Consider the following 16000-nt stretch of genomic DNA (forward strand, 5'->3'; position numbering starts at 1 on the left):
CACCACGCAGATCCATGCACAGGGTTGGGAAGGAACACATTTCAGATTAGAAAGGACTTTCTTTAATTTACTTAATACTATTTTACTGATTCCTGAATGTTCTATTAAATGTTTTGGTTTTCAACACTCAACTGTCTGGAATACTAGCAAATCATATATTATTTCCTTGATTTTGAATAAGAAGCCTTTCTGTTGATAAAAACAGTAGGGCTCTGTGCTGCCTGGTATGAAGACTAATTATGTGTCTATTATGAAGTCATATCACTAGGTTTTCTTTTAAATCATTGCATATATTAATAGAAAACAATTAATAATTATGTATTAAAAGGTTGAAAACCTAAATTTCTCCATTAATGCCCAAGGTTGGAAAGAACAAAGATGAGAATTTTTTTAAAGTTACACTTACTAAGGGAAAATCTGGGTGCACATGGGTTGCTATATATATTTATCCACTAAAACATTTCAGCACATTCATGAATAATAAATATTTCAAAACATGATTTTAAAAGTTACATTCTAAAAAGAAGAACAAAGTGGGAACAGGTTTCATGTTATTACACTTCTCCTATTCACTGGGTAGTATCTGCCAGTATTTTCTGATTCCAATCAAGTACACAGAGGAATTAGAAAGACTTAAGAAATTCCCATGCCTGGAGGATCCTTGGAATGGGTCCATGAATTCAGACAGAGACATGTCCTCAGGAATGTTCTTCTCTTTTGGGTGGAGGAATTTTTTTATTTTAATCTTTATTCATGGTTAATCTCCTAAAGTAATAGTATTCATTCTTCAACTTATCTCAAGATGGAAGAGAGTCATTTATGAAGTCATGTAAATATATCCTTCAAATTAAATATAACTGCAAAACTAAAATTCTATGGGAATCCAATTACAATTTATAATGATGTAGAAATCATTATGGCTTCCAAAGGGTAACAAATTTTAAAGGCTTAAATGTTTCCTTCATGATGGAATCTTTCTTGGAAATTTGCTTCCCTATTAGAAGTAGTTGAGAGTTGAGAGTTGAAAAACCTAGTGATGGTCTCTAATTCTTAATGGGTTTTGTGACCTGTGATAATCACTCAGAACTTTGATGATTTTATCTGCATTTCCTATTTCTTCTCTCTCTCACTAACAACAAATTTTTATTATAGTCTCTGTTAGAGTCTTTACTTAAGTGACCAATGCAGTTTCCTTCTTCAACTAATTGTTAGACTCAGAGTCCCAAGTCTGAATTCAGTATCCCCAGCCTTATTCCAGTGTACTTAGGCATTCTAACAAAAAACCAAACAAATTTGTAATTATCAATCAATCAAGTTTTTTCTTGATTGATTTATATTTTGCTCATTGCATATCAGTACAAGCTCTGATTCATGTCTGAATCATAAATTTTTGTAGTATAGCAATATTAGTGTTTAACCATACCAGATCAAGACTTATTTATTTGCTTATTTATTTACTTATTGATTTACAGATTTATTTTTTTGAGAGAGCGAGAGAGCGAGCACATAAGTAGGATGGGCAGAGGAAGAAGGAGAGAGAATCTGAAGAAGACTCCATGTTAAGTCCAAAGTCTGATGTAGGGCTTGATCTCAGAACCCTGAGATCACAATCTTGAGATCATGACCTGAGCCAAAACCAAGAGCCAGACGCTGAACCGACTGTGCCACCCAGGTGCACGCAGATCAAGAGTTTTTAATTCCGTTAGATATAGATTGTATTCATCCTTATTTAACAAATCATTTGTCACTAAATTAGCATGAAAAGACTTACTGATAGATATATGAACATGTTCTTCAGATAATCATCCATTGATCTCCATACTAGGATGGGAATTTTACAATACATATAAGAAAGGATTGTATTAATGATGCTGGTTCTTCTTGAATAAATCTCTTATACAATGAAGGAAGAAAGCCTGCCTTTGCTGCTCTAATAATAAGCAAACTGAAGTAGCAGCTAAATGGCCTTTGAGCTGCCTTGATGCTTTCACCCAATTTAAAGGGCTTAGGGTTTGATCTGGGATTGGAAAAATGTGATATGAGTGCCCCCTTGTCATCAGAATTCAACTTTAAAAAATATAAGAAATAAAATGAGATAGAGTCTTAATAGACATGTAATTTATTTTTTACTTTTTTATTTCCTAAGTTATTTTGTTATTTTGTTTTTGTTTTTGTTGGTTTTTTTTAAGATTATTTATTTATTTATTTGACAGACAGAGATCACAAGTAGGCAGAGAGGCAGGCAGACAGAGAACAGCGGAAGCAGAGCTTGATCCCAAGACCCTGGGATCATGACCTGAGCTGAAGGCAGAGGCTTTAACCCACTGAGCCACCCGGGTGACCATATTTTGTATTTTATTTTTCTATGATAACTAATGTATAATCAAAGTATTTCTTAAAAATAAGTATTTCTAAAGTAAGATGGATGCTACTAGCTTCCAGAATTGTTTGACATTAAACATTTTTTAAAAAAATATACACAAACACAAACATAAAAATATCTAAAGAAAGTTCAGCAAATTGACCATAAAGAAGACTTTATATATAATTATAATTGGAGACTATTCTCTACATGAGAAGAAAATTATCCATGTGCATAAAATGTTATTTGGGAAGAGAGGTTTAGATTTCCCAGTAATTAAGAATGTTTCTATGATGAATTTAAGGATTCCTCTCTATTCTTTTCAAAGAACATTTTTGTGAAACAGGCATAAATGGCTACAGTTTTCTTTTTGAGGAGATGGAGTATTATAAAAGCTTGTTCTTGATAAGAAAGGAGACAATTACAAGTCCGTCTCAGGAGGAATGATCTTATGTATCTGGGCACCCATAATCAAGAATGATCTCATTAATAGGAATACATAAGTGATTAAAAATACAATGTTCCTGTTTGCATTTTTAATTCCATACTTCCTGAAACAGATACTTGCCCAAACATTCCCTGAATTTTATAACCATGACAATGTCTCAAATTAAAACTTGGATATATCCGTTTATTCTTAAATTATAATGAGTTATATTATTAAAGTTATATTGTTTAGTGACTTTCCTTATTATATGGAATATACACCAGTATCTGTTTTACAGAACACAACTAGATTTTAAAAGCTAAATTTATGTTGATTATATATACATTTATTCTTATGTATACATAACATAGAGAAGATGGCCAGATGTCAAATTCTTTTCTAGCTGAAAGTATAATCAAATAGACAAGTACTCTATTAGTAAATTTCTTACAGCAGATTAGTGAATGAAGGATAGAAACAATTCAAAACAACAAATTGCACACACACAACACACATTCATATATTTCCAATAAAAATAACTTAAAATTATGCACTTTTAAAATAAAGTACTTTTTGTCCCATAATTTTAAGACACAGAAAACAGAAGACCTGACCTTCCACAAATAGTTACTGCCTCCTACATATCTTAGATTCCATCAGCTAGAAAATTAGTTATCTGGGGGTAAGTAAGATATTTTGACTTACTTATTTAGTATAAAATCTCTGGTCATTTAATTGTCCTGTCATCATATTTGGTGGTTTAGATGGACTTGAACAGATGCTACACACAAAATAAATTCTTTTCTTGCCCAAATTAATGCACCAATTTTAAGTTCAGTGTTACCAGTGATGAAATCACCATAAGTGAATGAAAGTTAAATATATCTTCATCCCTTTACTCGGTGGCATGAGCAATCCAAAGACAAAGAAACCCCCACTACTATATTTTATGATTCATAACTGCCAGAAGTTAATATAGCAATACATGGTAGAATAAGAAAGTTAGCAATGGAGTTCAGAGAAGTCATGATTATAGAAGAAAACGATCAGTTTAAATGATACATATGATTTCATCAATTAAGATTTTCATAGGCACACTTTCGGCCTCTTCTTAGCATTCTGAAGTACTTTGCCTTAAGAGATTTATTTATTTGAGGACTTATATATTTGAGGAAGACATTATATTATGATACAGCAAACAGTATTCTCAGATATCAGCCCATCATAAACTTTCAGAGCTTATCTATTTTTTCAGTTTTTACAAATAAAGGAGTTAGAAGATTCGTCTTGCATTATGTAACTAGCAAAAGTAACAGGATTAGAATTGGAACTCTGTCTTATTGTTATTGCTATTATTTTATTGTGTTCTGTTTTATTAGGAAGGCAGTGGTCTTCACCAGACTTCCTGTCATAACCATGAATATTCATAGGCCATATGGAGACACAGAGAATGTATGTCTTTCCTTCCATATGTGGGAAGGACACTCTTTCCCTAAACATTTTATTGAAAGAAAAATCAGACATATCAGTAACATTAGACATATATTAAAGTAACTGTAGATAGTTAAAGATGAAAAATAAGCACAATCTAGGTACAGCTAGAAAAATCCTAAATGACTTAGTATGATGAACAACATATTACACCTGGTAGACAGAAAATCATTATGTAGGGTTTTTTTTTTCAAATTCAGAATAATTAATCACTATTTATCAATAGTCTACATTTTTAAAAAATGATTTAATAAGAATTTAATTTCTCCTTCATAGAATCAAACATTGGCAAAGACAATACACATAATTCTCATGCTATATTGTGTTAATTAAAAACTTCATGTATAAACATGTAATTTAAATGTTGTTAGAATTACCTTACACATAGGGATTATGGTGTCAGATATTTTTATTTTTCCATTTTTAAAACCTCTGCCATGACTTCATTCTCTTGGTATTGCTTGTAAGTTAAATGAAGATCATCATTTCAGTGAATAGATCATTTGAATCCCAGAGAAAAGCTTTATAATGTGATGATTTTTTTTTCTTTTTAAATAAACTTAACTCTTAGGGCATTTTTAGCTTCACCACAAAATGGATCAGAAAATATAGTTTCCACATACCTCCTGGCTCCACAGAAGCCCAGCCACCCCTGCTACCAACATTCCTTACTCGAGTGGTACAGTTATTGCAGTTGGTGAGTTGGCTGTTTGATAATTACCACTCAAACTCACTGTGGATGCACTGAATTCTAAAAATTTTGACAAATATATAATGACATGTAACCATCAGTATAATGATATGTATCCAACATTATAATAACACAGTGCCTATTTTCACTTCTCTAAAAATCCTTTGCTTTGTCTAATTTTCTGCCCCAACAATCACTGATCTATTTACTGTCTTCATCCATAGTTTTGCCTTTTCCAGAAAGTCATAGAATTGAAATCATATGGTATGCAGCATTTTCAGATTACCTTCTTTCATTTAGTAGTATGCATTTAAGTTTCCTCCATGGCTTTCCATGCCTTGATACCTTATTTCTTTTTAGTGCTAAATTATATTTCATTATCTAGATATACCACAGTTTGTTTATCCATTTCCCTGTTGAAGGACATTATGGTTTTCCAAGTTTTGGCAATTATGAATAAAGCTGCTTTAACATATATATGCTGGTTTTATGTGAATGTAAGTTTTCTACTCATTGGGGTAATTACCAAAGAGCACAGTTGCTGGATCATATAATAAGATTTGTTTAGTTTTGTAAGAAACTGCCAAATTGTCTTCCAAAGTGGCTATATCCTATTGCATTCTCGTCAGCAACAAGAGTTTCAGTTGTTCCACATCCTCCCCAATATCTGGTGTTGTGAATGTTCAGGTTTTGCCCATTCTAATAGTTGTGTAGTGGCATCTCATTATTGTTTTAATTTGCATTTCCCTGATGACATATGATGTAAAGCATGTTATAATGTAAATTTTTCATCTTTATATCTTCTTTGGTGGGGTGCCTATTAAGTTCTTTGACATATTTTTAAGCAGGTTCTTTTCTTATTGTTGAGTTTTAAGAGTTTTCTGTATATCTTAGATAACACATCTTAATCAGATATGCTTTTCTTTTCTTTCTTTTTCTTTCTTTTTTTTCCCCTAGTCTGTGGCTTGTCTTTTCATTCTCTTGAGAGTATATTTTACAGAGAAGAAGTTTTTAATTTTAATGAAACCTAGTTTATCAGTTTGTTTTATAGATCATCCTTTTGACGGTATCAATAAAGTCATCATTATATTTCAGGTCCCCGGATTTTGTCTTGTTACCTTCTAGCAGTTTTATAGTTTTGAGTTTTATATTTAGGCCTATCATACATTTTGAGTTACTTTTTGTGAAGGGCGTAATGTCTAAATCTAGATTCTTTTTTTTTTTTTCATGTGGATGTCTATTTTTTTTTAAAGACATTATGGTGGATTTAAAAATCACATACAATTTAAAGTTTCTTTATTTACAATGTAATTCATGTTAGTCTTTATATTTAACATTTGAGTACCATTAATATTATGCATTATTTCATGTATGAGAGAGCATAACATTTAAGAAAGAAAAATGCCAAGTTATAAAGATTATTATCACTGGGTCTAAATTACCTGAAGCTATAGGAGTGTTGAATGTGGACGTAAAACTAAGCTTAACAGTAATTTTCTTAGCAGTGGTCTTTTAGATTGCATTTTAGAAGATCTGCATTGTACACACAACTTTATATAAATGATAAAGTTATATAAAATTTGGTGTTTACCGACCAGACACCTATACCCAGCTGTATGTGCTATGTGTACAGTCAGTTTAACCCTCATACAAAACCTGCAGGTAATGCTATTACCCCCATTCTACCTATAACTGAATGAGGTTCACAAAGATATGTGACCAGAATGAAACTTATAGTAGTCCTCAAGAACAGATTTCCCTGACTTTGATCATTCCAGCTTCTACTGTCTAATCATGCCTCATCTCACAGTGATCTTAGAAAAACCTTCAAATGGGATACCAAATCATTTGAATGGGTTAAACACTACATTGTTCACATTTGTAAAGACATCCTTTCATAACATTTATCATATATTGTGGTTTTTTTTAAATATTTTATTTATTTATTTGACAGAGAGAGATCACAAGTAGGCAGAGAGAGAGGAGGAAGCAGGCTCCCTGCTGAGCAGAGAGCCTGATGCGGGACTTGATCCCAGGACTCTGAGATCGTGACCTGAGCCGAAGGCAGTGGCTTAACCCAGTGAGCCACCCAGGCACCCTATCATATACTGTTTTAATTTTGAATATGTTCATTTAACTTCTACTCAGGCCTTAAACTTATCAATATACATAGTAATCTTTGATATTTGAGAGATCCGAAGTCTCCATATGTTTGTTTACACTTTATTTAATTTCAAAAAGAAGTATTGAAAAATGCACGTATTTCAGTCCCTGGTGAATCACTTCAATAAAGATTCTTTGACATTTAAATTTTCAACATTATATTTATGAAATCTATGAGAACACAGTAATAAATTTGCCTTATTTTAAAAGTTTGATTATTGAGGGTAATTAAGAATAAACAACAAAGTCTACTTTATAATGAAAAGCTTGGTTTTCATTTATAAAATCTATTTCTTAATTCTTTTGGATCTTTAACTCAATTCTCTGTTTCCTTTTTCTGCAAAAACACATTCATAAGCCTACTCTAGGCAACGCTCATACACCTTCATTAAGAAGGAGGTCATGTTTTCTCAACCTGCCCCATATTATGCTGTCACATATTTATTATGTCTTCTATGCTGTGGATTAGCAGCCCAAGCCATGCAAGTCTTGCATAACATACCTGCTGGTTATAAGAGTATGCAGGCCAAGCTCCACCTCCATAGCCCCTCCCACATACATTGTAAAAGTACATTCTCTGCGGCGCCTGGGTGGCTCGTGGGTTGGAGCCTCTGCTTTCGGCTTAGGTCATAATCCCAGGGTTCTGGGATCAAGGCCCACATCGGGCTCTCTGCTCAGCAGGGAGCCTGCTTCCTCTTCTCTCTCTGCCTGCCTCTCTGCCTATTTGTGATCTCTGTTTGTCAAATAAATAAACAAAATCTTAAAAAAAAGTACATTCTCTGCCACTTTCAGAAGGCTATGTCTTTCATTCATCATCTGCCTTGGAAGATGTAGGAATACTAACTTACCTGTCTAATATCCCATGGCAATTTCAGCAACCTCAAGAAACAATTCTTAAGTGGTATTAAAAACAAAAATGGAATACAATTTACAGAGACCAGTTTGTAAAAGGTTATAACTAGAGGATGAAAAGAGGGAGGCTGAGAATTGGATAAAGGTGGTCATTTGGTTCCTGCCTCCTTGGTCTTCCTTGGTATTCTTGGTTTTTGTCCACACCCCATGCTTCCTTTCACTTGCCCATCACATGATCATTAACCTCCTATAGCCAGATACTTGCGAGAACTCCACAAGGAATCATACTCTGCCATCCCTTGGGCCATGCGCTCCACTCTTTTATTTTTCTCCCTAAGTATAATGACCTTTCTCTTTGAATTACTGCTGTTATTTCAAAACTAAAACAAAACAAGTTCTCTCAGTGATAGCCACACCATGATGTGAGCATTTTAGGAGGCTTATCAATTGAAAATCATGTGAAGCTTTAATTCATGGAATTTCAGACACAATAGTAAAATAGCGATCTTCCAGAGAAGATACTTTGGAAAGAGCAAGCCATAGGCTATCTAAAATCAAATCATAAATTCAATCCCCAAATCTTACTTGACACAATTATTTAAAAAATAAATTTGTTCTGGATAATTCAATTAATAAACATGTGCTTTGTACAGCTACAATGATACTAAAGAACCATGGTTTATCAAATCTTGAAAACTTTCTGAAACCCACTCTTGTATTTTAGTATTTCATCCAATTTTTAGCTAAGGTGCTATTTCTTGTCCATCTAGATAATGGAAAAGTTCAGCTCTATAAGATGTGCCTGGATTATTGATAATTCAGTTAATTCAATTAAATATTCCTAAACTCAGAAATATTTACAAAATGACGTATCTAGCAATTTGAGTGGATGAGTACTCCAAGAACATCAAGTCTAAGGTCTACTCAAGTCAATAATTTCTCTCTGCAAAACTATGAAGATGTGATACTAGAACATCTGCTTCAGGTTCAGAAAGATATGAGTTCCAATTTGATCTCCATGATCTACTCCATAACCTTGAGCCACTTATTTAACCTATGTGAGTCAAAGTTTTTTTAATAAAGGGAATAATGGCTTGTTTTACAGAGTTGATTGTATGGTTTATTAACATATATAGAATAAATTCTCTGCTTGTACATTTTCAGGAAAGCTTAGAGACTATTGTATAGTAGCAATGGAAAAGAGATCGGGATACATTTAGGAAAAGCAGTTAAATTTTTTGAAATTTATATCTATTTTTACAATGAAAGAGAATAATAATCTCGCTTAAGTGGGTAGGAAAGAATCAATGAAACAAGATGGGATTGGGAGGGAGATAAACCATAAGTGACTCTTAATCTCACAAAACAAACTGAGGGTTGCTGGGGGGAGGGGGGTTGGGAGAAGGGGGTGGGATTATGGACATTGGGGAGGGTATGTGCTTTGGTGAGTGCTGTGAAGTGTGTAAACCTGGTGATTCACAGACCTGTACCCCTGGGGATAAAAATATATGTTTATAAAAAATAAAAAATTAATAAAAAAAATTTCTTGAAGACCCATTGAAACAATCTATGTAAAAGGACTTTGAAATAATTCAGTGACATATAAATATTCATTTTTAAACTCTCATTGATAATTTACTAGCTCTAATTATTGGGAAATCCTATTAATTTTCAACTCCAATATTCCTCCCTAGCACATCTAACTCTTAACTTTATTTTCCATTCAAAGAAGATCAATTTTTCTTTTTTTATCTGTTCCTATAGTAGCCTTAACCTACAATCATTTACATAATGCCCTTTGTCATAATACTTTGCCATAATCACACTGTAAAGTACCCTTTACAATAAAAGTGACAAGTATTTTCAGGTTTTTTGTTTTTTGGGTTTTTTTTTGTTGTTATTGTTTTGTTTTGTTTTGTTTTTACAATATACATAGTTTGGCTTCAGTACTGAAAATATATTTCTTATGAAGCATATAGCTATTTTTTACAAATTCAAATGGAACTAAGTTTAAAAATACAAGAAGTTGGGAAGTTGAAAGAAAAAATATAAAAAATGGAATTCTTATCCCTTTTTTATTCACATGGATAAGGCCACATAATTTCTTAACTTATCATCTTTACTTTAAATCAGTGTGTGTGCTTTTCTAAGTAATCCATTCTTTTTTTTTTAATAATTTTTTATGTTTTATAAACATATATTTTTATCCCCAGGGGTACAGGTCTGTGAATCACCAGGTTTACACACTTCACAGCACTCACCAAAGTAATCCATTCTTTTAAATAAAATTATATATTTTTTTGTTTCAGCAGGATTCAAATGATAAATATATTTCTTTGTAATCTCTCTTTTGTATATATTCAGATGGAAACCGGACAGGACACTCACAATTTGGAAAGAATATGAGAAATAAATGACAATAAAATTAGAATAATATGAGAGAAAATGTCGCTCTTCAAGATCGCCACACTTAGTGAGTTAGAAAGGGGTATAATAGCACTAAAGATGCTGAAGTTCTCTGCACCATTGCTTCAAGAAAGGAAGGAAGGAAGGAAGGAAGGAAGGAAGGAAGGAAGGAAAGAAAGAAAGAAAGAAAGGAAGGAAGGAAGGAAGAAAGAAAAGGAAGAAAGAAAAAGGAAGGAAGGAAGGGAGGACAAACCCTGGAAATAACTGATTTCTACAGGACAGAATATGATTTTCTTGCTAGCTCTCATATTGTTACATAATCATGGAATACAGAATCCAATAAAACAGGGAAAGTAAAATCCTAGTCTCAGCACTTCTTGGATTGACATTTAAAAAAAAATTAAGCATCTAGCAATAAAGTACATGCATATACATGTTGATGTATAGAAACATGTACAGTAATCTCAGAAGAAAGTTTCAAAATTATATCTATGCAGCTCATGGGTCCAAAACCACATTACTACTGTTGTCTAAAGGATCAAGATGAGGTAACGTCCAAAACCATAGCTTATAACATATCCGGATGTGATTAGACTTCAGTTTTACTACAGGATCATAGTTCACCAAACAATTTCCTATTGCTTTTGTTTAAGTTAAGACTGCCTTTTCTGTATTCCTACTACCCTCCTCTGCAGAGTTCCGGATTAAAGGGGCACACTACATTTGAGTTTCTTTAGCTGAATTTTTCCTTCTACAATACTTTTTTTTAACCCTGGAGGAATTGAAGTCTACAGGAAACTAATTACAAATGACCTTGACCTTTTCACTTGAAAATTAACTTCTCTGATAATCAGTCTTTTTGCTTTGAAATTTAGTAAAATAATAATGCAATGACACATAATTGTGTAATTAGTATTAAGTTCAAAGGAAACATGAATTGATCTAGGGATAGCTAGTGTTTCATCTCAGGGTAGTTAATCCTCTCAAAAGAATTTTTTTGTTATCTTCTCTCTAGTTCATGAGTCACACATACAGCAATAAAACATCAAACAGAATAAAAATAAAAGCATTTAGTTGTTGAAGCTTTCAAAATTTTTTGAAGATTCAACCTTTTGTGATTCAATCACAAGAAGTGTGAAGTTATTAACTGATATATGAAGATATATGAAGATCTTATTTGTAGATCTCATTAAAAGAACAATTTTTGGTTCAAAAGACTAAATGAATATAGATCAGTGTCTTAGCTGGGAAAAATGATATGTACGTAATTAACAGAGATTGCAGGGTTTTAAGGATACTTAATTTTGCAATCATTATGACAATGTTCGTTCAACATAGGAAATTTAAAAATCTAAGATAGAAAGGATAGAAATTATAGAATATATTGCTTAAATTACACAAAAGTTCTCAGTAAAGTTGAAGATGGGTGTCAGGATTTCCTTTTCTTGATTCCATGGAATTTCAGAGATTTTCTATTATTGTTTCAAAAATCATTTATATCCATAATTTAAATCCCTGAATATTAAAATAGTATAATATAAGGAGTCTCACAAATTGATTTTAAGTGATCTGCAGTATAAAGGAACCTCCAATCATTCATTATTTTGACAAGAAATAACATTGTTGGATTAAGTGAATCTATTCCCTCCAACTTAATTTAGGTCATAGCATCAGTTTTATAAACAAAGACACAAATTAGCTGCTAATAAAACTGCCATTGACTGTTTTATGTTTGATCTTCTCATTTTTCTTTTTATCCAGAGATGAATGTGCTATAAAGACTAAAAAAAAAAAAAACTTGGCAAAAAAAAAAAAAAAAGTATAAACATACAGATAAACAGCTTGTGAGGATTTTAAAATGAATCATTTTTTTTATAAAGAGTTTTGCCAAGATATATGGATAGTTTAAGAAGTCAGTATCTGCAAATACTATGTGGTAAGATACAAAGTGTATCCATGGAGTATCCAACTGTCCAGTAACCAAGGAAAGACAATGTTTATAAAAGAGAAGAAATATGTTTTACCTCTATAAAATTAAAAAAAATAATTTACACTCTTTTAATAACTGAAAATGCTACAAAACTTCACGAAGTAAAAAGACATTCTAATCTAACATTAAAGAAAGATTAGGGGAGCCTAGGTGGCTGTTGGTTAAATGACTGTCTCCTGATTTTGGCTCAGGTTATGACCTCAGGGTCATGAGATCGAACTCCTTGTCAGGCTCCATCCTGGGTGTGGAGCCTGCTTAAGATTCTCTCTCTCCCTCTCCCTCTGCCCCTACTCCCCTCTCTAAAAAGAAAAAGATAAAGAAAACAAGAAAGAAAGCTTAAACATTATAATACCTTTAAAAAAAAGATTTTATTTATTTATTGAGAGAGAGAGAGAGCATCAGCATGGGGTAAAGGCAGAGTGAGAGAGAGAAGATTCTAAGCAGACCCCATGCTGAGCATGGAGCCCACACAGGGCTCAAGCTCATGTCCCAGAGATCATGACCTGAGCAGAAAACAAGAGTCTGATGCTTAACCTACTGACACCTAGGTGCCCCTATAATGCTTTTTAACTGGAGGGGAGCTGATAAAGAAAATACTATTTTGATGATGACCAGTGCTGTGATGAATAAGATCTAATGCCTCATATATATTTAAATTTTGAAATCAAAGCAAAATTCTTAATATACACATCTATCTCATTTATATTTTATTTAAGCAACACTTTCTTCACCATTAGAAGACACTATTACACTGCCTCTGTTTTGCTATTAAACCTGGCATTTGGTCAGTAAGGACTGACCAGCAATGAGCATTTGAGAACTTAGTCTTTGGATGGTGTCAAAAGATTAACACCATTAGAGGTGATAATGAGTAGGTAATTGTGAATATACTCACTCCCTGAAATGTTCCTCACATGTATATTGAAGCTATTCTTTCCTGGGCACTTAGAACCCTATGTATCCAAGGAAAGGAAACATAGAAGGTGCTGCTGGAAGACTTGTTTACAACAGGGTTATCGTCTATGCAAGAATAGGGCTTCCTGACCTGGATTTCAAATCAGCATCCCTTCCAGCAATTCCTTTTAACCTAGAACATCTGAATTTTATTAAGAAGAACCCAGGAACCTTCCAACATGTGCTTAGATCATGAATGAGCTAATATTTGCAATACAATTATTTGCTTTGAAAGGAACATGTCTTTATATATCAGTAAAACCCATTGATCACTGAACCTGTTTTGATAAGGAATTCCTGGAAGTTGGAAGAGTGATTACGGAACAGAATTCATTTTTCTATAAGTATGTCCTGACACTTGAATATTTCCAGGGTTGTGCAAGTTGGATTAAAAAATGTTAATTGGAGCCAGCTCACTTTACTGAATACAAATTATAGGAATAGGCATTATAGGGTATAATATGCTTTCAAAATAACAAAATGTTATTTCCAATAGCATTCCATTTTATAAGAAAGACTTAGCACACCAATATATATATATCCACCTATGATTAATTTTGTATAAGCATTTTATATTGAGTTTAAATTGAGACTTTAGCATTGAGTGTCATTGAGTGTCATTGAGACTTTAGCATTAATAACAATTTCAGGAAGTGAATGCATATTTTCATTCAGTGACTGTGGAGCAGGTCATCCATAAGCTACAGTTAAAGAAACACTGGGGCAAAACAATGGAATCAGGGAAGTATTCTGGAAACGAGAGGAAAATTAATATGCTAGATTTAGATAAATGATAGTTGTTAGGAATATGAGAACTATAAGGAAGAGAAATGATTTAAGATATTGAGCAGATTATAGGTTACAGAATTTGAGTGGTGATTAATATTATGAAGAAAGACAAAGCAACTCAGAAAAAGAATTGTAAGTTAGTGAGAATTTTTTTTTTTTAAATCAGAGTTCTCATTAAATTTGGGATAAAGCAAGTAAATGGTATAGACCACATAATTTCTAGATCACCAATTTTACCATTTATACAAAATTAGACTATATATGTTTAAACAACTAATCCAAGTATTTTCAACATTTCCCAAAGTTTAAAAATAACGAACAATTCAATGAATACTTTATTATAATTATTAGATAATATAAATAATTTTTCACATTGTTTAGAGACTCAGAAACTGACCCCTCCCAAATTTCCAGATTCACCCTGGCTATTCCTCTCTATAATTTATTTTTAGACAAAATTATCTATAGATATTTCTCTGAACACTTTGTGTATTTCCCCATATTGTATCTTTGGTTTATGCTACTTCTGTCTCTAAAACACTCAGTACATAACTTCCCTTCTCAATGAATCCTGCTTCAATATCCTCAATAATCTTCAGTAGATACTCACTATCTTTTAATTATCTAGTCTGTTCCTGGATTGCAAAACTTTTTTCTTTTTTTAAATTTTTTTAATTTTAAAGATTTTATTTATTTATTTGACAGACAGAGATCACAAGTAGGCAGAGAGGCAGGCAGAGAGAGAGGGAGGAAGCAGTCGTCCTGCTGAGCAGAGAGCCTGATGCGGGGCTCAATCCCAGGACCCTGAGATCATGACCTGATCTCAGCCGAATGCAGAGGCTTAGTCCACTGAGCCACCTAGGCGCCTTCCATTGCAACGTTTTGATGTCATAAAGTGTTCTTTATAATTCTCATATTCCCAGATATAACAGTGGAGTACACAGTAGGAATTCAAACATATATCTATAATTCTGTAAGAGGTACTATTTGTTCTTTGTGAAAGTCTATTAACTATTCAAAATCACTGTTTTTTCTTTCATATCAATACTGTTGAAAATCTATGTTCTAAACATTTTAAATCACAGAACCAATCTATGCATTAATCACTAAGAAATAATATGAATTTGATACCACACTAACTCGTTTTCTAAGAGGTAATAGGTATAGGTATTTATTTGTTACTATTACCATGTATATTCTACATGACAAAATTTAATTACTGAACAAAATAATTATAAATATCCTCTGGAATATTTGATTAGTTTATTATATACAGACTGTATCTCAGAAAATGTATTGTGGTAAGAATACTTAAAATGACATCTGCCTTCTCATAGAGATTTTTAAATGTACAATACAATATTGTCAACAGTAAGCAAAATGTTGCACAGCAGATCTCTAAAATTTATCCATCTTGAAGAGCTGAAACTATATTTATTGATCAGCAACTCCCCATTTGTCCTGGTGACCACTCTTCTACTCTCTGCTTCACTGACTTTGACTATTTTAGATACCTCCTTTAAATGGAATCAATAAGATTTTTCCTTCTGTGACTGGATTATTGCACTATCTTCAAAGTTCACCTATGTTGCAGTATACTGCAGGATTTCCTTATTTTTTAAGGCTGAGTAATTTCATTGTGTGTCTAGATCACATTTTCATTATCCATTCATCTTTCATAAACAATTAAGTTGTTTTTACATCTTGATGATTATGGATAGTACTGCAATGTACCTGGGAGTGCTAATATTGCTTAAAGTTCTTGATTTTAATTCTTTTGAATAAATACTCAGAAGTTGGATTGTTGAGGAATGCCTGGGTGGCTCAGTCAGTTAGGCAGCTGCCTTTGGCTTGGGTCATGATCCCAGACTCCTG

This window comes from Mustela lutreola, chromosome 13 (genome assembly GCF_030435805.1).
Source record: "Mustela lutreola isolate mMusLut2 chromosome 13, mMusLut2.pri, whole genome shotgun sequence".
Classification (NCBI taxonomy): domain Eukaryota; kingdom Metazoa; phylum Chordata; class Mammalia; order Carnivora; family Mustelidae; genus Mustela; species Mustela lutreola.